At 49.3% G+C, this 21,503-nt stretch overlaps 1 long non-coding RNA gene across 1 annotated transcript in view; it reads right to left on the reverse strand.

The window, feature by feature from the left end:
- Positions 1-4,630, reverse strand: part of LOC119971120 — a 42,254-nt gene extending 37,624 nt beyond the window's left edge. The window contains exon 1 of the long non-coding RNA XR_005461747.1: positions 4,437-4,630. This is a non-coding gene — a long non-coding RNA (uncharacterized LOC119971120). The remainder of the gene's footprint in view (positions 1-4,436) is intronic.
- Positions 4,631-21,503: the final 16,873 nt, after the last annotated feature.

Consider the following 21,503-nt stretch of genomic DNA (forward strand, 5'->3'; position numbering starts at 1 on the left):
GAGTTAGACAAATCTTTGGTTGACAAGGGGAGTCAAGGCTTACGGTAGAGAAGAAGAAGAAAGGAGTCAAAGCCAAAATCAGACCAGCTATGAGCTTATTGAATGGTGGAGCAGGCACGAAGGGACAGAGGGCGGACACCCGCTCCTCCATCTTATGCCCTTCACTATCCCTGTAACCTCCTCCAGCACTACAATCCTTTGAAATTTCTACCTTTAATAGTCAGCATCTTAAGGCCCTAAAACCTCTTTGCCCCCTTTACCCTCTTTAAGTCACAACTTAAAACTTTCCTCCTCGTAACCAAACATTTGGCCACCTGTTCTATTATCTTATTATGTGGTTCGGCCAGTTTTGTTCAACACAACTTTGGGTTGGTTAAAGGGGCTGTGACAAGGTGATTCATTGCTGTTAACATTTTCACCTTTGCTTAAGGGAGGCAGGACTAGTTTTGCCAACGGCATCCTCTGGGAAGACAGGATTGGCTCAAAGGACAGAAAGAGGAACAACTCCTGTTACCTAGCAATCCGAAGCAAAGCAAACTTTAAACAGACTCTTAAGCAGTCACAGGAACTGGAAACGTTAACTCTATTTCCTCTCCCCACAGACGCTGCCGGACCTGCTGACTTTTACCAGCATTGGAAGGGACCAGACAATTTGCCACACATCCCTTCTCCCAAACGCAGACCATCCGAGCCGGCACCACAATGCACTGTTGTTGCCCTCCTTTCACATTACATTTCAAATGCCAGGGGCGCTCGCACCGTAACTCGTGCTTAACTCCTCACCTTAGCAAGTGTCGGAAGACGCCAGTTAAAACCTCCAGGCACCGTACAATCAAACAAGTGTACGTGGCTTGTCAAGTACAAACCCCACTGGGAGTTACATGCAGTCTCTGCGATTTCCTGCAGTGCCCGTGCCTTGTTTCAGGGGAGGAGAGACAAGTTTGAGAAATCTTTGCTGCAGTTTCTCGCCCTCAGGGTGCCAACGGCATGCTTTCCCTCCCCTCCCCACCTCCTTTCCTCAGCCCAACCGGTTTCTGAGGAATCCTTAACAGTGGTCAACTGATGGCAGCCAAGAGAAAAAACATTGCCCGCACAGAAAAATTAAATGCACGTATTTATGTGAGTGTGCCAGGAGTTGAAAGCTCTAAGTGTGCCGTCCAACAAACTTGAGAGCTCTCTCTCCAGCGGCAGTGACAAAGGTTGTGGGGGTTAATTATTTCCCAGGCTTCAATGTAGCGCCTGGCAATTATGTAAGACATGGGGTGGGGGGGGGGGGGGGGGGGGGTGAGGAAGGTATTGGGGGGGGGGGGGTGGGAAGGTATTGGGGGGGGAGGGGGGTGAGGAAGGTACTGGGGGAGGGGGGGGGTGAGGAAGGTATTGGGGGGGAGGGGTGAGGAAGGTATTGGGGGAGGGGGGAGGAAGGTATTGGGGGAGGGGAGGGGGAGGAAGGTATTGGGGGAGGGGAGGGGGAGGAAGGTATTGGGGGAGGGGAGGGGGAGGAAGGTATTGGGGGAGGGGAGGGGGGGAGGAAGGGATTGGGGAGGGGAAGGGGGAGGAAGGTATTACTGGGGGGGCGTGAGGAAGGTATTACGGGGGGGGGGGGGCGTGAGGAAGGTATTACTGAGGGGGGGGTGAGGAAGGTATTACTGGGAGTGTATTGAGAAAGGTATTGGCGGGGGCAGGTATTGAGGAAGGTATTAGTGGGGGGGGGTATTGAGGCAGGTATTACAGGGGGGAGGGGGGTGAGGAAGGTATTACTGGGGGGAGGGGGGGGGGGTAGGTGTTTCTGAGCAGAACCCTCTCCTGTATTTATTGAAGTGATACATCCAGAGGCAGGGTAAAAGTCAGTGTTCCACATTTAGAACATGACTGGCGGTCGGAGGTGGATGGATAGGAGGGAGGGAGGGTGAGATGGGGTGAGGGAGGGAGGGAGAGATGGGGCGAGGGAGGGAGGGAGGGAGAGATGGGGTGAGGGAGGGAGGGAGAGATGGGGTGATGGAGGGAGGGAGAGATGGAGTGAGGGAGGGAGGGAGAGATGGGGTGAGGGAGGGAGGGAGAGATGGGGCGAGGGAGGGAGGGAGGGTGAGATGGGGTGAGGGAGGGAGGGAGATGGGGTGAGGGAGGGAGGGAGAGATGGGGTGAGGGAGGGAGGGAGAGATGGTGTGAGGGATGGAGGGAGAGATGGGTTTGAGGGGGGAGGAGAGGGAGAGAGGGAGAGGGGGGAGAGAGAGGAGATGGGGGGAGGGAGGGGCGGGGAGGGATGGGGGAGGGAGGGAGGGAGAGAGAGAGGGAGAGGGGGAGAGAGATGGGGAGAGGGAGGGAGGGAGGATGGGGAGAGGAGGGGGGGGGAGGGAGAGAGGGGAGGGGGAGGGAGAGAGGGGAGGGGAGAGGAGGAGAGATGGGGTGAGGGAGGGAGGGAAGATGGGGAGGAGGAGAGATGGGTGAGGGAGGGATGGGGAGAGAGGTGAGGGAGGGAGGAGAGAGATGGGGGGGGAGGGAGGGAGAGATGGGGAGAGGGAGATGGGAGAGGATGGGGGAGGGAGGGAGGGAGAGATGGAGGTAGGAGGGAGGGAGGGGAGATGGGGTGATGGAGGGAGGGAGCTGGGAGTGAGGGAGGGAGGGAGAGGATGGGTGAGGGAGGAGGGAGAGATGGGGGTGAGGAAGGGAGGGAGAGATGGGGTGAGGAAGGGAGGGAGAGATGGGGGAGGGAGGGAGGGAGAGATGGGGTGAGGGAGGGAGGGAGAGATGGGGTGAGGGAGGGAGAGATGGGGCGAGGGAGGGAGAGATGGGGTGAGGGAGGGAGATGGGGTGAGGGAGGGAGAGATGGGGTGAGGGAGGGATAGATGGGTGAGAGAGGGAGAGATGGGTGAGGGAGGGAGAGATGGGGTGAGGGAGGGAGAGATGGGGTGAGGGAGGGAGAGATGGGGTGAGAGAGGGAGAGATGGGGCGAGGGAGGGAGGGAGAGATGGGGCGAGGGAGGGAGGGAGAGATGGGGCGAAGGAGGGAGGGAGCGATGGGGCGAGGGAGAGATGGGGTGAGGGAGGGAGGGAGAGGTGGGGTGAGGGAGGGAGGGAGAGATGGGGTGAGGGACGGAGGGAGCGATGGGGTGAGGGAGGGAGGGGAGAGATGGGGTGAGGGAGGGAGGGAGAGATGGGTGAGGGAGGGAGAGATGGGGTGAGGGAGGGAGAGATGGGGTGAGGGAGGGAGAGATGGGGTGAGAGAGGGAGAGATGGGGCGAGGGAGGGAGGGAGAGATGGGGCGAGGGAGGGAGGGAGAGATGGGGCGAGGGAGGGAGGGAAGCGATGGGGCGAGGGAGGGATGGGTGAGGGAGGGAGGAGAGGGGGGGGAGGGAGGGAGGGAGAGATGGGGTGAGGGAGGGAGGGCGCGATGGGGGTGAGGGAGGGAGGGAGAGATGGGGTGAGGGAGGGAGGGAGAGATGGGGTGGGGAGGGAGGGAGAGATGGGTGTGAGGGAGGGAGGGAGAGATGGGGTGAGGGAGGGAGGGAGAGATGGGGTGAGGGAGGGAGGGAGAGATGGGGTGAGGGAGGGAGGGAGAGATGGGGTGAGGGAGGGAGGGAGAGATGGGGTGAGGGAGGGAGGGAGAGATGGGGTGAGGGAGGGAGGGAGAGATGGGGTGAGGGAGGGAGGGAGAGATGGGGTGAGGGAGGGAGTGACGGGGTGAGGGAGGGAGAGATGGGGTGAGGGAGGGAGAGATGGGGTGAGGGAGGGAGAGAGGGATGGGGTGAGAGAGGGATGGGGTGAGAGAGGGATGGGGTGAGGGAGGGAGTGAGGGAGGGAGTGAGGGAGGGAGGGAGGGAGTGAGGGAGGGAGGGAGGGAGGGAGTGAGGAGGGAGGGAGGGAGGGAGTGAGGGAGGGAGGGGGAGATGGGGTGAGGGAGGGAGGAGAGATGGGGTGAGGGAGGGAGGAAGAGATGGGGTGAGGGAGGGAGGGAGGGAGGGAGGGAGGGAGAGATGGGTGAGGGAGGGAGGGAGGGAGAGATGGGGTGAGGGAGGGAGGGAGAGATGGGGTGAGGGAGGGAGGGAGAGATGGGGTGAGGGAGGGAGGGAGAGATGGGGTGAGGGAGGGAGGGAGAGATGGGGTGAGGGAGGGAGGGAGAGATGGGGTGAGGGAGGGAGGGAGAGATGGGTGGGGAGGGAGGGAGGGAGAGATGGGGTGAGGGAGGGAGAGATGGGGTGAGGGAGGGAGAGATGGGGTGAGGGAGGGAGAGATGGGGTGAGGGAGGGAGAGATGGGGTGAGGGAGGGAGTGATGGGGTGAGGGAGGGAGTGATGGGGTGAAGGAGGGCGGGATGAGGAGGGAGACACTGCCGATGTTACTGACACTGGGCAGAGAAGGGCCAGATGAGGGTCAGTTTCTGTTGCTGTGTGTCTCGGGGGGGGGGGGGGGGGTTACAGGAGAAATTGTCAGTATACTGTACCGTGGTGTTTGCTGGACCCTCCACACGCTCTCACAACCTTGTCTCATGTTGTCTTCCTGGGAGTCACGTCTTCCGTCTCTGATATTCAAAGAGACGTTTCGCTCTGTTTTGTTTCCGATTCACCGAGTGGCTGCCCTCCGCTTCTCCCTCTGCACCCTCCGCCTCTCCCTCTGCACCCTCCGCCTCTCCCTCTGCGCCCTCCTGCTGCCAGAACCGTCAGCCACCCCCTCTTTAAAAACAGTCGCTGTTTGATGAAAAAGAAAGAGATGTGCCGGTGAGCGTGTGTAACAGTGAAGGCGTGCGGAGAGTGAGTCGCTGTGTTACTATGAAGCTCCAAGTGTTTACTGCGATTGGAAGGGAGGCGTGTCCATTACCATTCGGGCTTTTGCAAAGAAAAGTTTATTTTTGGGGGGTTGGTTAGTGCGGATCTGGATTTCTGCAAATCCATCTCCTGAGAAGTGATGACATTGACATTGCTGAAGAGCTCATTTTGTTATAGATCAGGGTGCTTTTAATTTTGAAATGACAGCTATTGGAAGTTAGAATGGATTGCAATGTTATTAAACTAGAGCTGCGTGAGACTCTGGGCTCTCTATCTCCCGAGTTTAGTGTAACGTTGTGCAGTGGTCAGTGTGAATCCCGGGGGGAGTGGAGGGCATTTGCATGTTTACAGCTCAATAAAGCACCCCCCCCCCCCCCCCACCCCCCACCGTTAGACAGGGGGAAAGTCTGCAGTACAGCAAGGTCCACACTCACATAAGTTGGAGGGATGGGTATTACCCAGGACAGCAGGAGATCAGGGCAGCACGGTGGCACAATGCTGCCTACGGCGCTGAGGACCCGGGTTCGAATCCCGATCCTGGGTCACTGTCCGTGTGGAGTTTTACAACACCAGGTTAAAGTCCAACAGGTTTGTTTCAAACACGAGCTTTCGGAGCGCAGCTCCTTTCACCTGAGGACCTGTTGGACTTTAACCTGGTGTTGTAAGACACCATGAGGTGAGAGAGGGAGAGATAGGGTGAGGGAGGGAGACACCCCAGTCCAACGTGGGCATCTCCACATCGTGTGGAGTTTGCACATTCTCCCCGTGTCTGCGTGGGTTTCACCCCCACAACCCAAAAGATATGCATGTTAGGTGGATTGGCCACACTAAATTGCCCCTTAATTGGAAAAAAAGAATTGGGTATTCTAAATTTATTTTTAAAAAAGGACAGCAGGAGATCTTCTCTGCCTTTGACTCTTAATCTGGTGATGTTGGCGAATTGAAAGCGGTGTCCCCACCCAGGCTGCGGCACGTTAAAGGGATCTCGGGTGTCAGGGCCGGGATGCTTGATGGGGTCACTGAGACGCACCCATTCCCTGGCATTGCCACCTGCCACCTCATGTAAATTTGGCATGAAATCAGAAGGGCTGCATTAATTAACTGGAAGAAATCTCTGGGTGGGCAACTGTTTAGTTGCATCTCATAGGGGTTGTTGAAAAGTCGGAATTACTCACTTTGCAAAACTTTATATTTCTAATAGAGATAACTCTTCCAGTATCAAGAGCATAACTCAATCTTCAACCTTGCGAATCAGGTCAAATTCTCCCTTTAACCTGTATCTCTGTTGACGTTCTAAACTGGTGTGTTACATTTTCAGAGGAAAGGCCAAAATCATAAACTAAATGCAAAATATACAGAGAACATAGAGTGCAGAAGGAGACCATTCGGCCCATCGAGTCTGCACCAACCCACTTAAACTATCACTTCCACCCTATCCCTGTAACCCCTGCTAACCTTTTTTTTTGGACACTAAGGGCAATTTAGCATGGCCAATCCACCTAACCTGCATGTCTTTGGACTGTGGGAGGAAACCGGAGCACCCGGAGGAAACCCACGCAGACACGGGGAGAACGTGCAGACTCCGCACTGACAGTGACCCAGCGGGGAATCGAACCTGGGGCCCTGGCGCTGTGAAGCACAGTGCTATCAACTTGTGCTACCCTGCAGTTATAACTATGAAATAAAATGAAATGGAAATCGCTTATTATCACAAGTAGGCTTCAAATGAAGTTACTGTGAAAAGCCCCAAGTCGCCACATTCCGGCGCCTGTTCGGGGAGGCTGGTACGGGAACTATATTGTACCTACAAAATATTAATGTTCCTTGTGATGTTGCATTCACTTCAATGCTGTATTTCTGGTTTTCAGGTTTTTTTCACTGTTAGTTTTCTCACTGATATTCTTTTGATATTCTCCAGGTTACCACCACTCAGGGTGAGCTGTACTTCCAGTCCATGCCAGCCGCCACAGAAACAGTCTTTTATCAACCAACAATTCCTATCTAGTTCACCTTCCACCAACCTAGTAACCAGGTGGTCGAGTAATAACAAAATAAATACCTGCCTTTATATAGTTCTTTTCATGATCAGCGGTTATCTCAAAGCACTCTGCAGCCAACAAGTACTTCTAAGTTTTGTCGCTGTTCAATTGTGACCAATGCGGCAGCCAGTTTATGCTCAGTAAGCTTGCACAATCCCACAAAGTGATATTGTTTTTGCAATGTTGCTGGAGAGATAAATATTGGTCAGGAAACTGGGGCGAGCTTCCCTGATCTTTTTCGATGTGGCGCTGTGTGATCTTTCACGACCATCTGAGGGCAGATAGGGACCTCGTCTGGATTGAGCAATCATTCTCGAACAATTGGTCTGCAACAGACCCAGACATGGGGTGGAAACAATGCCAGCGGTAGAGTTTTTGTGGAACTGCCGCACAGTCACCTGAAGAAAGACTTAATATTGCTGTGGTGTGTTGGTTACATCTCTGTAGGCTTTCATGAAGTCTTCTTAATCTGTAGTCTTCATTAACTACTAGGACTAATAAGAAATATACAGTAAACACTTAATTGACAGTAAATGCTACAAGCTGGGAGCAGTCTCCATGCTGAATTTTTTTATTTGTTCATGGGACATGGCCGTCACAGTCTGTGCCAGCCAGCGCCGGCCCTAGGGTTGCTGGCGCCCCGGGCAAGCTGAACTTCGGCGTCCTTGGGGGGGGGGGGCCGGGGGGGGGGCCAAGGGGGGGCGGGGCCAAGGGGGGGGGAAGAGGGGGGGACGGGGCCGAGGGGGGGGGCGGGGCCGAGGGGGGGCGGGGCCGAGGGGGGGGGCGAGGGGGGGGGCCGAGGGGGGGCGGGGCTGAGGGGGGGGGGCAGACCGAGGGGGGAGCGGGGGGAGCGGACCGAGCGGGGGGGGCCGGCCGAGGGGGGGCCGCCCTGGGGGAGGGCGGCCTCCGCGCATGCGCTGGTTGGCACCTGCCCAACTGCGCATGCGCGGGACCCGAGTCTCTGGCGCCCCCTAGTACATGGCGCCCCGGGCGACTGCCCGAGTTGCCGGTGCCTTGAGCCGGCCCTGGTGCCAGCATTTATTGCCCTTGAAAATTAAAAATGAAAATCGCTTATTGTCACGAGTAGGCTTCAATGAAGTTACTGTGAAAAGCCCCTAGTCGCCACATTCCGGCGCCTGTCTGGGGAGGCTGGTACGGGGGGCAGTTGAGATTCAACCACATTGCTGTGTATCTGGTGTCACGCGTAGGCCAGACCAGGTAAGGATGGTAGTCACATGTAGGTCAGGTCAGGTAAGGATGGCAGATTTCCTTCCCTAATAGGCATTAGTGAACCAGATGGGTTTTTACTACAATAGACAGTAGTTCCATGGTTATCATTAGACCTTTAATTCCAGATTTTTATTAAATTCAAATTTCACCATCTGCAGTGGTGGGATTTGAACCTGGATCCCCAGAGCATTACTGTGGGTTTATAAGTCGAGTGACAATACCACTACGCCGCTGTCTCCTTATCCGAACACGATTCTGCCCAACCCCACACTGACACCTAGGTGTGGGTCATGTGTTCTCTTGTTTAAGAGATTGTTGATTTTTTTTCCATTTCAGAGCAAATTCAGACATCACGTTAACTCGGAGATCATGTGTTAATGATGGATTTGTTCAAAATGCATTTTTGACTCTGAATTATTTAAAGATTTCTCAGGACTTGCCATAACCTGAAGATTTAAAAGATTTAGCTCACGCAGCTGAATCTACACGGATTTGAGGCTGGACTTCCCAAAGAGCTGCAGTAAGAAATTTTTAATTTCTGTCTTAAGCTTCCAAGCCTTTCTTTGGAACTTTTTCTTGCTGATGTTTTCCTTTACACCTGTGCCTCTGGAACTTCTTTTCAGGTCAGGGTGCTTTGTTGAATATTTTCTAAGTTTTCCAGCATTTCATTTTTTTCTGTGCTTTCTGCATGGTCTTGGGTTCTCCCACCATGTTGCAGAGTGTTGCGTTACATCTCAGTAGGTTTTTAATGAAGTCTTAATTGTCTGATGTAGGTAAATTGTTCATCTTTGTTAACTACTAGAACAATTTACAAATATGCAATAAAGGGTACAAGTTAAGAGCTTCATGCTTGGGTTTGCACACAACTCTGTCCAACACCACATTGGCCCTAAGTGTGGGTCATACGTTCTCTTTTGTCACTGTGTGGGCAGTACTGTTCTTAGTCCCACCTTGTGCTGGACCTTTATATTACAACTATATATGATATGATTGGGAAATTTGCAGATGACTCACAAATTGGGCGTGTAGGTTTTTTTTAATAAATGTTTTTTATTGGGTTTTTGAACAAAGTATATTTCCAGCTATGTACACAGAATAAAATATAAAAAGAGAAGAAAACACACACACACAAAAAAAAACTGGTCGGGTATTATGCACGAGCTCAACAACAGCAACTCTGTACAGTTGGCAATATAATTTTTAACACATAAATAGGCACCTGTTTGTGGGAGGTGGGAAACTGGGGAGGTACATATACATTTGGCTGTCGGAGAAACCCTTAATTAGTTATGTCCAATGCAGAGAGGGTAATATGTGAATGGATCTGGTGTTGGTGTTGTCACTTGCTTCTCCCGGACGGTTTTTGCTGCCGTTGTCGTCTCGCGTTCACCTCCGCTTTGGCCGTTCGTCCCGTTTTTCGCCCTATTCTCCTTGTTCTCTTTTCCTGTATTTGCCAAGTTTGTTATCACTTCCTGTGCCCTCCTTCCGGCTATCATTCCCTTGCCCCCCCCCCCCCCCCCCCCCCCCACCTAATTGGCAGTGTAGTTGATCGTGTAGAGGATAACTCCAGAATGATGTCAGTGGTTTGGTTGAGTGAACAGAAAAGTGGCAAATGGAATTCAATGCGGACAAGTGTGAGTAATGCATTTGGGGAGGAACAAGCAAGGGAATACTCAATGAGCACAAAGATATTGAGAGGTGTGGAGGAGGAGGGAGACCTTGGAGTGCATTTCCATAGGTCCTTGAAGGTAGCAGGACCAGGTGGTCAAGGAAGCATATTGAATGCTTTCCTTTATCGAGCAGGGTATTGAATACTAAAGCAGGGATGTAATGCTGGAACAGTATAAAACGCTGGCTATGCCGCAGCTGGTGTTTTAGGCACAGGTCTAATCACCACGTTACAGGAAGGACACAATTGCTCTGGTTGTTTTCCTTAGAACAGAGGAGGCTGAAGGGTGACCTATTTGAGATTTACATAATTGTGAGGGGCTTAGATAAAGTAGACAGGAAAATTTAGTTTCCCCTAGCTGGAGAGTCAATTGCTAGGCGTTTATGGTGTTTGGAAGAAGGATTAGAAGGGTCATGAGGAAGGCGACATGGTAGCACAGTGGTTAGCACTGCTGTCTCATGGCGCCGAGGAACCGGGTTTGATCCCAGCCCCGGGTCACTGTCCGTCTGGAGTTTGCACATTCTCCTCGTGTCTGCATGGATCTCACCCCTATAACCCAAAAAGATGTGCAGGATAGGTGGATTGGCCAGGCTAAATTGCCCCTTTATTTGGGGGGGGGGGGGGGGGGGGGGGGGGGGGGCGGAGAATTGGGTGCTCTAAATTTATATTTTAAAAAAAGCAGGGACATGTGGAAAAGCTTTTTTAACCAGTGGGAGCTAGGCATCTGGAATTCACTGCCTAAGTTGGTGGTTGAGGCTGATATTCTCAACTCAGGTACTTGGATCTGCATCTGAAGTGCTGTAATCTGCAAGTGCTATGGACCAGGAGCTGGAAAGTGTGATTGAAATCTTTGGTGGGATTTGAGTCTGAACTAAAAACAGAACATGCAAGAAAATAGACAACTGAACTATCGATATGAAATTGGATAAAAAGGTGTGCAAATGTGTAAATGGGAAATTGAAAAATTTGTTGGATTCAAACTTATCTTCCAGTATTGATCATTGAAATGTAAAACATCAACCATTTTTATCTCTTTTCTATTGGTGTTGGTGATATTTTAATATTACTGTTATTATACATTGTGTAAACAACATATGGAAAAAGGCCAAAAAGAAACATACTTTGTCTTGGAATAAAAGCAGAATATTGTCTTGGAGTTTCTTTCTTGCCGTCTTATATCCCTATATCCCCTCTCCAAGTTCATTCTGTTCATAAGATCCACTCCCTTCTCCCTAAATCCTATTCCCACCAAGCTCCTGACAGCTCAACTTCAATTGGGCAGCACGGTAGCATGGTGGTTAGCATAAATGCTTCACAGCTCCAGGGTCCCAGGTTCGGTTCCCGGCTGGGTCACTGTCTGTGCGGAGTCTACACGTCCTCCTCGTGTGTGCGTGGGTTTCCTCCGGGTGCTCCGGTTTCCTCCCACAGTCCAAAGATGTGCGGGTTAGATGGATTGGCCATGCTAAATTACCCGTAGTGTCCTAAAAAGTAAGGTTAAGGGGGGGGGGGTTGTTGGGTTACTGGTATAGGGTGGATACGTGGGTTTGAGTAGGGTGATCATTGCTCGGCACAACATCGAGGGCCGAAGGGCCTGTTCTGTGCTGTACTGTTCTATGTTCCCTTCCTGGTTCTCATATTAGCTGATTTTATTAAGGTACCTCTCTCCTTCAAATCTGTCATTGGCGGAGTGAGAGAAACAAGATTTAAAGTTTCAATCAAAGTTGATAGAATTGCATAGTGGAACTCATGCCGTAAAAGGGTAGCAGAGTCAAAACCTTCATCATATTAAAAAACTCAGTCAAATATCCACTGAAAGTGCTGTAACCTACGATGCCACGAACCAAGAGCTGGAAAGTGAGGTTAGGTTGAAAGCTCTTTGTCAATTGGTCCAAACGGATGCGCTGAATGGCCTCCTTATCCTTCTACTTTAAGTTTCCATTTTCTATGATTCTACAGTGTCCAAGTTTGTAGCCATCTGCCTCAAAATACATCATCTTGTGCAGCTCGATGTAGGATTTTACTTCACAATGCCCCTGTAAAATGTCTTGGGATGTTTTATTGCACTGAAATGCTATCTAAATACAAACTTGTTAATAAGACATTTCCGAATTATGAAAACACCAGATTGTTAAGCTTGATAGCTAGTCAATTTCCAGCTTAGATAATCATGGTATTTACAGTGCAGAAGGAGGCCATTCGGCCCACGGAACCTACACCGGCCCTTGGAAAGAGCACCCCACTTGAACCCACACCCACTTAAAAAAAAATTTTTAGAGTACCCAATTCATTTTTTCCAATTAAGGGGCAATTTAGCCTGGCCAATCCTCCTAGCTTGCACATCTTTGGGTTGTGGGGGCGGAACCCACGCAAACACGGGGAGAATGTGCAAACTCCACACGGACCGTGACCCAGAGCCGGGATTGAACCTGGGACCTCGGTGCTGTGAGGCCGCAGTGCTAACCCACTGCGCCACCATGGTGCCCAAACTCACACCCACTTAAGCTGACTTTTCGTCCCTATTCCCATAACCCAGTAAACTCATCCCTAACTTTTTTTGGATACTAAGGGCAATTTAGCATGACTGTGCTTTAGGAAGAAAGCAATGGGACACCTTTGTGAAATGTTGAAGGAAGACGTGAAGCCGAAATATGGCTGTCGCGTTGCCTTAATAGTTGCGTGTTGTGCAGTGCACAACTTTGCCCTTCAGGATGGACTGAGCATTCACCCAGAAGATGACTTGCCACCAGAAGCAGACGAGGAGGGCAATATGGAGCCTGATACTGGCATACCTCTTGGTGCTGCTGTCCAAACCCACACTCCAGGTATGCAAGGGCAGTTTGGGTTTACTGGCAGCTGCTACATTTGGACATTGAACACTTTCTTTTTCATCCCTCCCTCCCTCCCTCCCCTATTTACAGAAAGACAACAGAACCGTTCTGTTCAAGTAAAATAAATATATTTTATTGATCATTCATACAAAGATATATTTTATTGCAAAGAGTTTGGAAAGATTGAGGTAGTTATTAAACCAAATGTCATACAGCAGCTGCTCATGTTAAATGTTAAGTTAAATGTCATTGTGGTATCAAGGTTTTGTGTTTATAACATTATTTTGTTAATATTTTCCATTAACCTTTACAAACATCTACAAATGTCTTATTGAAACATCAAAACCCAACATTTAATTATGGCAGAAATATTATAATGATAAACACAAAATAAAATCAGGGGCTGGATTTTCCGCCCTGCCACATTTCTGCCTCACCCCGCCGGCGCGATTCTCCGTTACGCCGGCCGGTCAATGGAGTTTCCCATTGTTGGGCAGCCCCACGCCGTCGGGAAACCCCCGGGCTGCCGGAAAAACGGAGTATCCCGCCGGCAGAGAATCCAGCCCCAGATGTTACAGCTAAAACAAAAAGCCCTTTTCAATCTTGTGACCAGATCAGAACCACCTTGGAACAACATTTTATGACCCCTTCTGCAGGTCTGTAAGGTGATGGTGTTATTTACATTTTGTCCTGCTTCAAGAATCGCCATTGTTTGTGCTTCGAGATGTTCGGACTTCTCTTCTTCCCAACTAAATTTTCAGTTTCCATAATCTGAAAGAAAACATATGAACACTTTTAAGCATGCCACACGTAAAGTTACATCATAACATAACGCCGATTTAAATAGTTTCACAGATTTAAAACAAATAACCAAACCTATGTACACTTATAAATATTGCACAATAATCACCTTCAATTATAAAATTTAAATTTACTTCAAAAGAACCAATGACAATAGCATTGCCTGTGTAAAAGAAAGAGAAAAAGAAAAACTGTTAACATCTTCAACATACCTTTAAAACAGCTGTGAAACCTGTCGCTGGTTGTCTTCCATACAAACTTGTAGTTTAAATGCCTGACCTCAACGGGTGTTCCCTTAGTTTCTCTGTCTCAAGGGGGTGTTGCTACATTCAAACTGTGTTGCGCTGGAGCCTGCTCAGTGTGTCCTGCCAGAGGTAGAGAGGCTGATGCTGGAGCCGGAACATTCGCCGTGCGTTTTGAGCGCAGGTAAGTGTGCATTTGTTTCTCTCGGTATTGACTATTCACTGGGGTAATGTTTTCATCCCTGTTAAGTAAATGATACATCTCCTAGATGGCTTTGAACCAACCTTCATACACAAACACAGTTGGGCTCCAAGGAAAAACTGATTAGGTTTTGGTGAAGAAAGGACCGCATGGTGGCACAGTGGTTAGCACTGCTGCCTCACGAAACCGAGGACCCGAGTTCGATCCCGGCCCGGGTCACTGTCTGTGTGCAGTTTGCGCATTCTCTCCATGTCTGCGTGGATCTCACCCACAACCCAAAAGATATGTAGTGTAGGTGGATTGGCCACACTAAATTTCCCCTTAATTGGGGAACAAAAATAATCAGATACTTTAAATTTATTTTTTTAAAGTTTTTGGTGAAGATGTGGATCCAGATCCTGGAATTCTTTTTAAAGGTTCCATCCATTAGCATCGGGAGATAAGGCAAATTGACCATTTTTTTTTTAGAACGTTGTGTGTTTGTTTCAGAATATTGAGCATCATCTCAGTTACTGTGGGGCAAATTTGTCATAGCTGTCAAAATGTAAGCAGAGTTTTCAGAGCACCTTGTTGGATGTGGATTGGCCTGAAGCCTCCTCTGTGAGATGGAAGCTCTTAATAAAAATATATTTTCCAGCTTTGACATTGCAAAGTGGCAACAATGCAAGGAAAGACCTCCAGGAAGAAATGCGTAATTGTAATAATGTTAACACAGCCTGGTGGAGGTATACACTCCAATGAATATCCGCTTCACATGTTTCCAGTGGCCAGGGGCTTTAGGATGACAGGAAGGGTCACCGATGCGGAACACATCCCTGCCAAAGCTCAATAAAAATTTTTTTTTAGAGTACCCAATAATTTTTTTTCACAATTATGGGGCAATTTTTAGCGTGGCCAATCCACCTAACCTGCACATCTTCGTGTTGTGCGGGGGGGGGGGGGGGGTGAAACACACGCATACACCGGGAAAATGTGCAAACGGACAGTGACCCAGGACCGGGATTTGAACCAGGATCTTCAGCGCTGCAGTGCTAACCACTGCACCACGTGCCCCCCCCCCCCCCCCCCCCCCCCCCACAAAACTCAAAATTGAGACTGAGTGGGAAACAGTCCAGTGAATACCAATTTTCCTCTAAAGAGCCTTAATTGAGGCAAGTGTTAGTGTGCTGTCCTAAGCCTCGACTATGTCGACTATTGTGGGTGGGAGCCCGGTCGGAAGGCTATTCGAGAAATATTATAGTCATCTGTTCCTACAAACCCTGAAACATGGGAAGGGGGGAAAGTAAAATTCTGTCCAATGTATTTCAGGGTACCTGGATCACAGAAGGAATCTCGAAAGGAATATTAATGAAACCTTTTTTAGCAATTCAGCAAATTTCCTATGGGCTGCAGACCATATTTATTTGCCTGGAAGCAAAATAAATGTTACAGCATCTTGATTAATCATGAGGTTCCACTGGATGATTATGGAACGATAACACATTCTCAAACTGAGGTCTAAATGGCTTTTAAACAGAAGCACTGTGATTTCAAATCAAAATGCAATCCCCCCAGCTCATTTCTGAAACATATTTTTATGTAAATCTGAGGAGCAGATGCCACCAGGATAAGCCCTTCAGATGTATCAAGAAATGAAGGACTGTATGAAGCAAGGCCAATTCAATGTACATCCAAAACGTGTTGTATGTTGAGATTCACAATTTCAGACCATAGCTACTACTACCATTCTGTTTCCTTTACTTTGAGGTCTATTTTTATTCTTGTTTTTCTTTTGCTTTTGTTTTTGGATGTCAGTTGTTCTTCATTCTGCCATTCACATCTTCTGCTTCTTTTCTTGATCCATCACCATTCCCTTTGGGGCTGGATGACTCTATTGTCAATTAATCTCTCCAGTTTTCCACCCTATCACAGACCTTCCCTTTTGTCTATTTCCTATCCTTCCCCCATTTCACCTGCTTGAAGCTTATCACATCTCCAACTTTTCCCAGTTCTGATGAAAGGCCGCAGACCTGAAAAGTCAACTCTGTTGTTCTCTCTCCACACACATGGCCAGACCCACCGAGTATTTCCAGAACTTTCCTTCTTTATTTCAGATTTTCAATATCCTCAATATTTTGCTCATGTATGAAGTCCTTCGACAAGATCCTGGCTGGGTGCCGTCTGGAGCATTGTGTCCAGTTCTTCCTTCAAAATGGTGAGTGATAAAGAAGCCCAAGGAGCTGTTTCAGAGGAGGGCTACTAGAATGACCAACAGTAAAGGTGTGTGTGAGCTGGTCCCTGGCGAGAAGTGGGAGGAGAGTTCCCGATTGAGTTTGAAGAGTGGCTACCGTGCTTTAGTAACCTTGATTTGGAGGTTGAGTGCGTCCCATTAGACGGAGCACAGAGTATCCGATATTCAAAGCCCTGAGCACTAGCCCTATATTATCCTATCCTCTACTCATTGTGCGGGGTTGGAGGGGGCCGATCAGGTCAAGTCATACCCTCTAGCCAGGGCCCAGGGTGTGGGGTTCTTGGGCACCGGAGTGGCGGGATGGTAGAAGTGAAGATGCTTTGTTCATTGGAATCCATGGGAAATCCTGAGGCGTGTCTTGACGTCTGCCTTCTCCAGCAACATAGATATTGTCATTATCCTACACTTCTTCAATAAATATGCACATTACTCCCTTGTGATTATGTTGTTGATTGTTTATTGTTGTCTTTTCTCCTGAATGTGTGGGATGTGAGAATAAGGTGAGTGTTGTCTGTTACCCCGTTCCAGCAAAAATCATATTGAGTCGATTATCTGCAATTTGGTTGTGTTAAAATCCTTGTGGTTTTGGGAGGAGAGTGCTTTTACAAAACCCCTTATCTTATTAATGGTGAAGCTGAGTGGAGCCAGGGTGGGGTGATGGGTGAGTGGTGTGGTTGGAGTTGGATAGGGACTCATTTCTATTTGACCGAGCAGTTTTTTCTCTTTCGCATTTGGCCATTTTTCTCTTAAGGGGTCTTTGCTTCTTCTTTTCATCTGGGTGAGCAGCGTGTTGTTAACAATTGAGGTTTGGTTTGGTAGTCCACAGGTGGTTCTCCATCTTGTACCGGGGAGGGAATCACCCCTCTCTCAGGGCACCCAATTATTGGGTGTCCTGATGATTTTTTCTTTGGTGATGGAGTCTCCCCGGTTGGGGCTGGCCTAATCATTTTTTTCTGGTAGCACTGACCTGCGTGTGGTTGACGAGGCGCAGGACCAGCTGGGGTATGGGTTCTGGGGTGTGCTGGAGGTCATAGAGGTGCTAATCTATGGGTGTCAGAGGGTGTTGGGTTAGGCCAGGTCCGGTGCTGTGGTTGGCATCCTGATGCCCCTTGGAGCTTGAGATGTCCCTTCTAGAAGGCATTTATTACAGACATCCTGAGAGGACTCTCTGTGCATGGGGTACTGGCATTGGGCCATATTCTATACTTTAGTCAATATCCTGTTGCTCCCGCCCCCTTGTAGTTGGGAAGCTTCTTAGAAGCTTACTACAAGGTGGGTCTTGCAGTCATATAATCAGGGTCTAATTTTAAGGCCAATTGAATTGGATATCTTAAATTAAAGAATTGGGCACTTTAAAAACCAGTCTGCAGAAGCCTGCAGAATCTGAATATACAGGCGTGTCTGAAGCAGTCCCTGAATAACCCATCAAGTAATTATCACTGCTACTTGAGATTCACTGGCCTATTGTCCACATTTCCTGATAACCCAGGGGTGGGCAAACTACGGCCCACGGGCCGCATGCGGCCCGCCAAAGGTCTTTATGCGGCCCACCAAGTCATTAAAAAAAAAAATATTTAAAAATTTTTTTTTATTTTTATTTTTAAAATTTTTTTTAAAAGGTTAATGGGGGGGGGGGCTGTTGGGTTACTTACTGGTATAGGGTGGATACGTTGACTTGAGTAGGGTGATCATTGCTTGGCACAATGTCGAGGGCCGAAGGGCCTGTTCTGTGCTGTACTGTTCTATGTTCTATATAATGCACCCAGAATCATAACCGGGTGAAGTAATTATTTTACTTAATATACTATGCGGCCCTTTAAAATTGTGAATTTCTGAATGTGGCCCTTGCACGGAAAAGGTTGCCCACCCCTGTGATAACCCATCAAGCAATCATCACTCCTCCCAGGGCGGGCTCAGGTACCCTGTCAACAGGCCATCAACCAGACCATTGGGCACCAAGACCCTGCCTCCTGAGACTCCATTGGCCGAAGGCTAAGGGCAGGTGGAGAAAGGAGGGGGGTGGCGACAGGGGGATAAAAATAGGCATTCCAGACATCCAGGGAACAAAGACTCGAAGCTTGGTGTGTGAGGTGACCTTGACCAGACCAGAAGGAAGGAGGCAAACAACAGCCAGCGAGAATCACCTTTGCAAAGAGGAACCAGAGGGACTCAGGAATCGGATCTGCAGCTTACCAAATCATCTTTGCGGGAAGTATAGTCGAAACCTGTGTGTTTCTTGTATGTATAGTGGGTAATTTATGGGTTAACTATATTTAATAAAGTGTGTTGCATTATATCTATGTCCTACTTTGTTCTACTCATAAATAAAGACACCTGGGTAAACTTTAATTAAAGAGCTGGTTGACGTATCTGAATTGGACAGATACACCAGTCTGCTATCCAAGGGAAAGAGGCAGCAGTGTGTCATTGATTCCTCTGGCACTGCTGGAGTTGAGGGAGATGTATATCGGTGCATGCCCAAACATGGCATGAAACATGTATCCTGAACTCTCATGGTAATTACGAGTAATCGCCATGAAGGAAGGCGTGCACCATTTTACCATATTTTCCTGTTTCTTCCTTAATCTCTGCCTGGGCTTCTAGCGGCATCATGTTATGTCTAATGATGGTATTGAGCCAGTTGTACTGCTGTTCCCCTCTGTATTCATGCCGATTGAGCCTTTACGTTTTGTTGCGGTGCTGTACCATTCCTGTGGTTTTCTCATGTTGTTTGTTAAAATGTAAAACTTCAGTGAATATAATTTTTTAAAGATCGGAACGGGAACTCGAGAGGTGTAGAGCCACTCGAGCGAAGGAACTTGCTAAGCAAAGTACCTCAGAGGCGAATGCTCGATTCTTCGTTAATCCCACGAAGATAAATAACTCAATTTAAATGAATGCAAAGCAAATAAATGTCCAACGTTTACTGGGCAGTAAAATTAAGAACACAGGTGCCAGATTTGCTGAGTTCAAATACAATGAAGATAAGATTATTTGGCCAAACGACCTTGTCTCATCCTTGACTTTTTCTGACATTCTTAATTATACTAGCTTGTCTCATCATGCAAATCTATCTGACAGTATTATTGAGAAATATGCCTACCTCGAACATAAAGCTCCTCATTGTCAGGTGAAATGATACCATGATGTTTCTCCTGTTGCAGACTATTTGCTGAAACATGACTTTTCAAAAAAATAACATTCATTTACGGGATGTAGACATCACTGGTTAGGCCAGCATTTATTCATAGAGCATAGAACAGTACTGCACAGAACAGGCCCTTCGGCCCTCGATGTTGTGTCGAGCCATGATCATCCCTACTCAAACCCACGTATCCACCCTATACCCCCAACAACCCCCCCCCTAACCTTACTTTTTAGGACACTACGGGCAATTTAGCATGGCCAATCCACCTAACCCGCACATCTTTGGACTGTGGGAGGAAACCGGAGCACCCGGAGGAAACCCACGCACACACGGGGAGGACGTGCAGACTCCGCACAGACAGCGACCCAGCCGAGAATCGAACCTGGGACCCTGGAGCTGTGAAGCATTTATGCTAACCACCATGCTACCGTGCTGCCCCCTGAGCATCCGAAATTGCACTTGAGAAGGTGCTGGCGAGTTGCCTCCTTGACCCGCTGCAGTCCTGGTGTTGTAGGTACATCCACAGTGCTGTTAGGGAGGGAGTTTCAGGATTTTGAGCCAGTGATAGTGAAGGAACTGTGATGTACCTCCAAATCAGGATGGAGAGTGGCTTGGAGGAGAACATCCAGTTGGTAGTTTCCATGTGTCTGAAGCCGTTGTCCTTCAACCAGTCATGGACTTGGAAGGTGCCGATTAAGAAGCTTTGGTAAGTTCTTGCGGTGCATCTCGTAGACGGTACACATTGTTGTCGTTTAAAAAAAATTTTTTTTTATTAAGGTATTTTTAATTTTTTATAATAATAACAATGACATAAACATGGTATAATAAACATTACCACTCCAACCCAATATTCACACACCCCAACCATGAAACAGCAATCTGGCCCCCCCCCCCCTCCTCCCCCCCCCCCCCCCCCCCCCCCCCCCCCCCCCCCCCCCCCCCCCCCCCAACCCCCACCTTGAAATTCTGCTTCTGCTGACATTTTAATTTTCCCCGAGAAAGTCAACCAACGGCTGCCACCTCCGGGTGAGCCTGACCATTGACCCTCTTAAGACGAATGTTATCGTCTCGAGATTGAGAAACCCAGCCATGTCACTAACCCAGGCCTCTACACTCGGGAGGCTTCGAGTCCCTCCACATTAATAAGATCTATCTCCGGGCTACCAGGGAGGCAAAGGCCAAGACGTTGGCCTCTTTCGCCCCCTGAACTACTGTCTCTTCCGACACTCCAAAGATCGCTACCTCCGGACTCGGCCCCACCTGTGTTTTTAGTACCGTGGACATTGCCTTAGTGAAACCCTGCCAAAACCCTCCAAGCTTCGGGTACGCCCAAAACATGTGGACATGATTTGCTGGGCTTCCCGCGCACCTATCCTCTACCCCGAAAACCTTGCTCATCCGGGCCACTGTCATGTGTGCCCGGTGGGCTACCTTAAATTGTATCAGGCTAAGCCTGGCACATGATGACGAGGTGTTAACCCTGCTTAGGGCATCCACCCATAGACCAGCCACTGTCTTTCCTCCTAGCTCGTCCTCTCACTTGCCCTGAAGCTCCTCCACCGGAGTTTCCTCCGCCTCCGAAAGCTCCTGGTAAATATCTGAAACCTTCCCCTCTCCCACCCAGGTACTGGAAACTACTCTATCCTGTATCCCCCGTGGCGGCAGCTGCGGAAAGGCCGGAACCTGTTTTCTCAGGAAGTCTCACACCTGCAAATACCCAAACCCATTCACTGCTGGCAATTCAAATGTATCCACCAAGGCTTTCAAGCTGGGAAAGCTCCCATCTATGAAATCACTCACAGCGTTTTACCCGCCCACACAAAGCCCAAAATAACCTTATTCACCCGTTTGAAAAAGGCCTTTGGGATGAAGATGGGGAGGGACTGAAAGACAAACAGAAATCTGGGGAGGACCGTCATTTTCACGGTCTGTACCCTCCCCGCCAGTGACAGCGGGTGCATGTCCCATCTCTTAAAGTCCCCTTCCATTTGTTCTATCAGCCGGGATAGGTTTAACTTGTGCAGTGCCTCCCACTCCCGAGCCACCTGGATTCCCAGATACCGAAAGCTCTTCCCTATCATTCTAAGCGGCAGCTCTCCCAGTCTCTTCTCCTGTCCTCTTGCCTGGATCGCGAACATCTCGCTTTTCCCCATGTTCAATTTATACCCCGAAAAATTGCCAAATTCCCCCAGGATTTGCATAACTTCCCCCATCCCCATTGAAATATACAAGAGCAGGTCATCTGCGTAAAACGAGACTTGGTGCTCCACTCCCCCCCCCCCCCCACCAGCCTTTTCCTGTTCCTAGAGGCTCTTAACGCCATGGCCAATGACACAAAGGCCACAGCAAACAGTAA

The sequence above is a fragment of the Scyliorhinus canicula genome, chromosome 9 (genome assembly GCF_902713615.1).
Source record: "Scyliorhinus canicula chromosome 9, sScyCan1.1, whole genome shotgun sequence".
Classification (NCBI taxonomy): domain Eukaryota; kingdom Metazoa; phylum Chordata; class Chondrichthyes; order Carcharhiniformes; family Scyliorhinidae; genus Scyliorhinus; species Scyliorhinus canicula.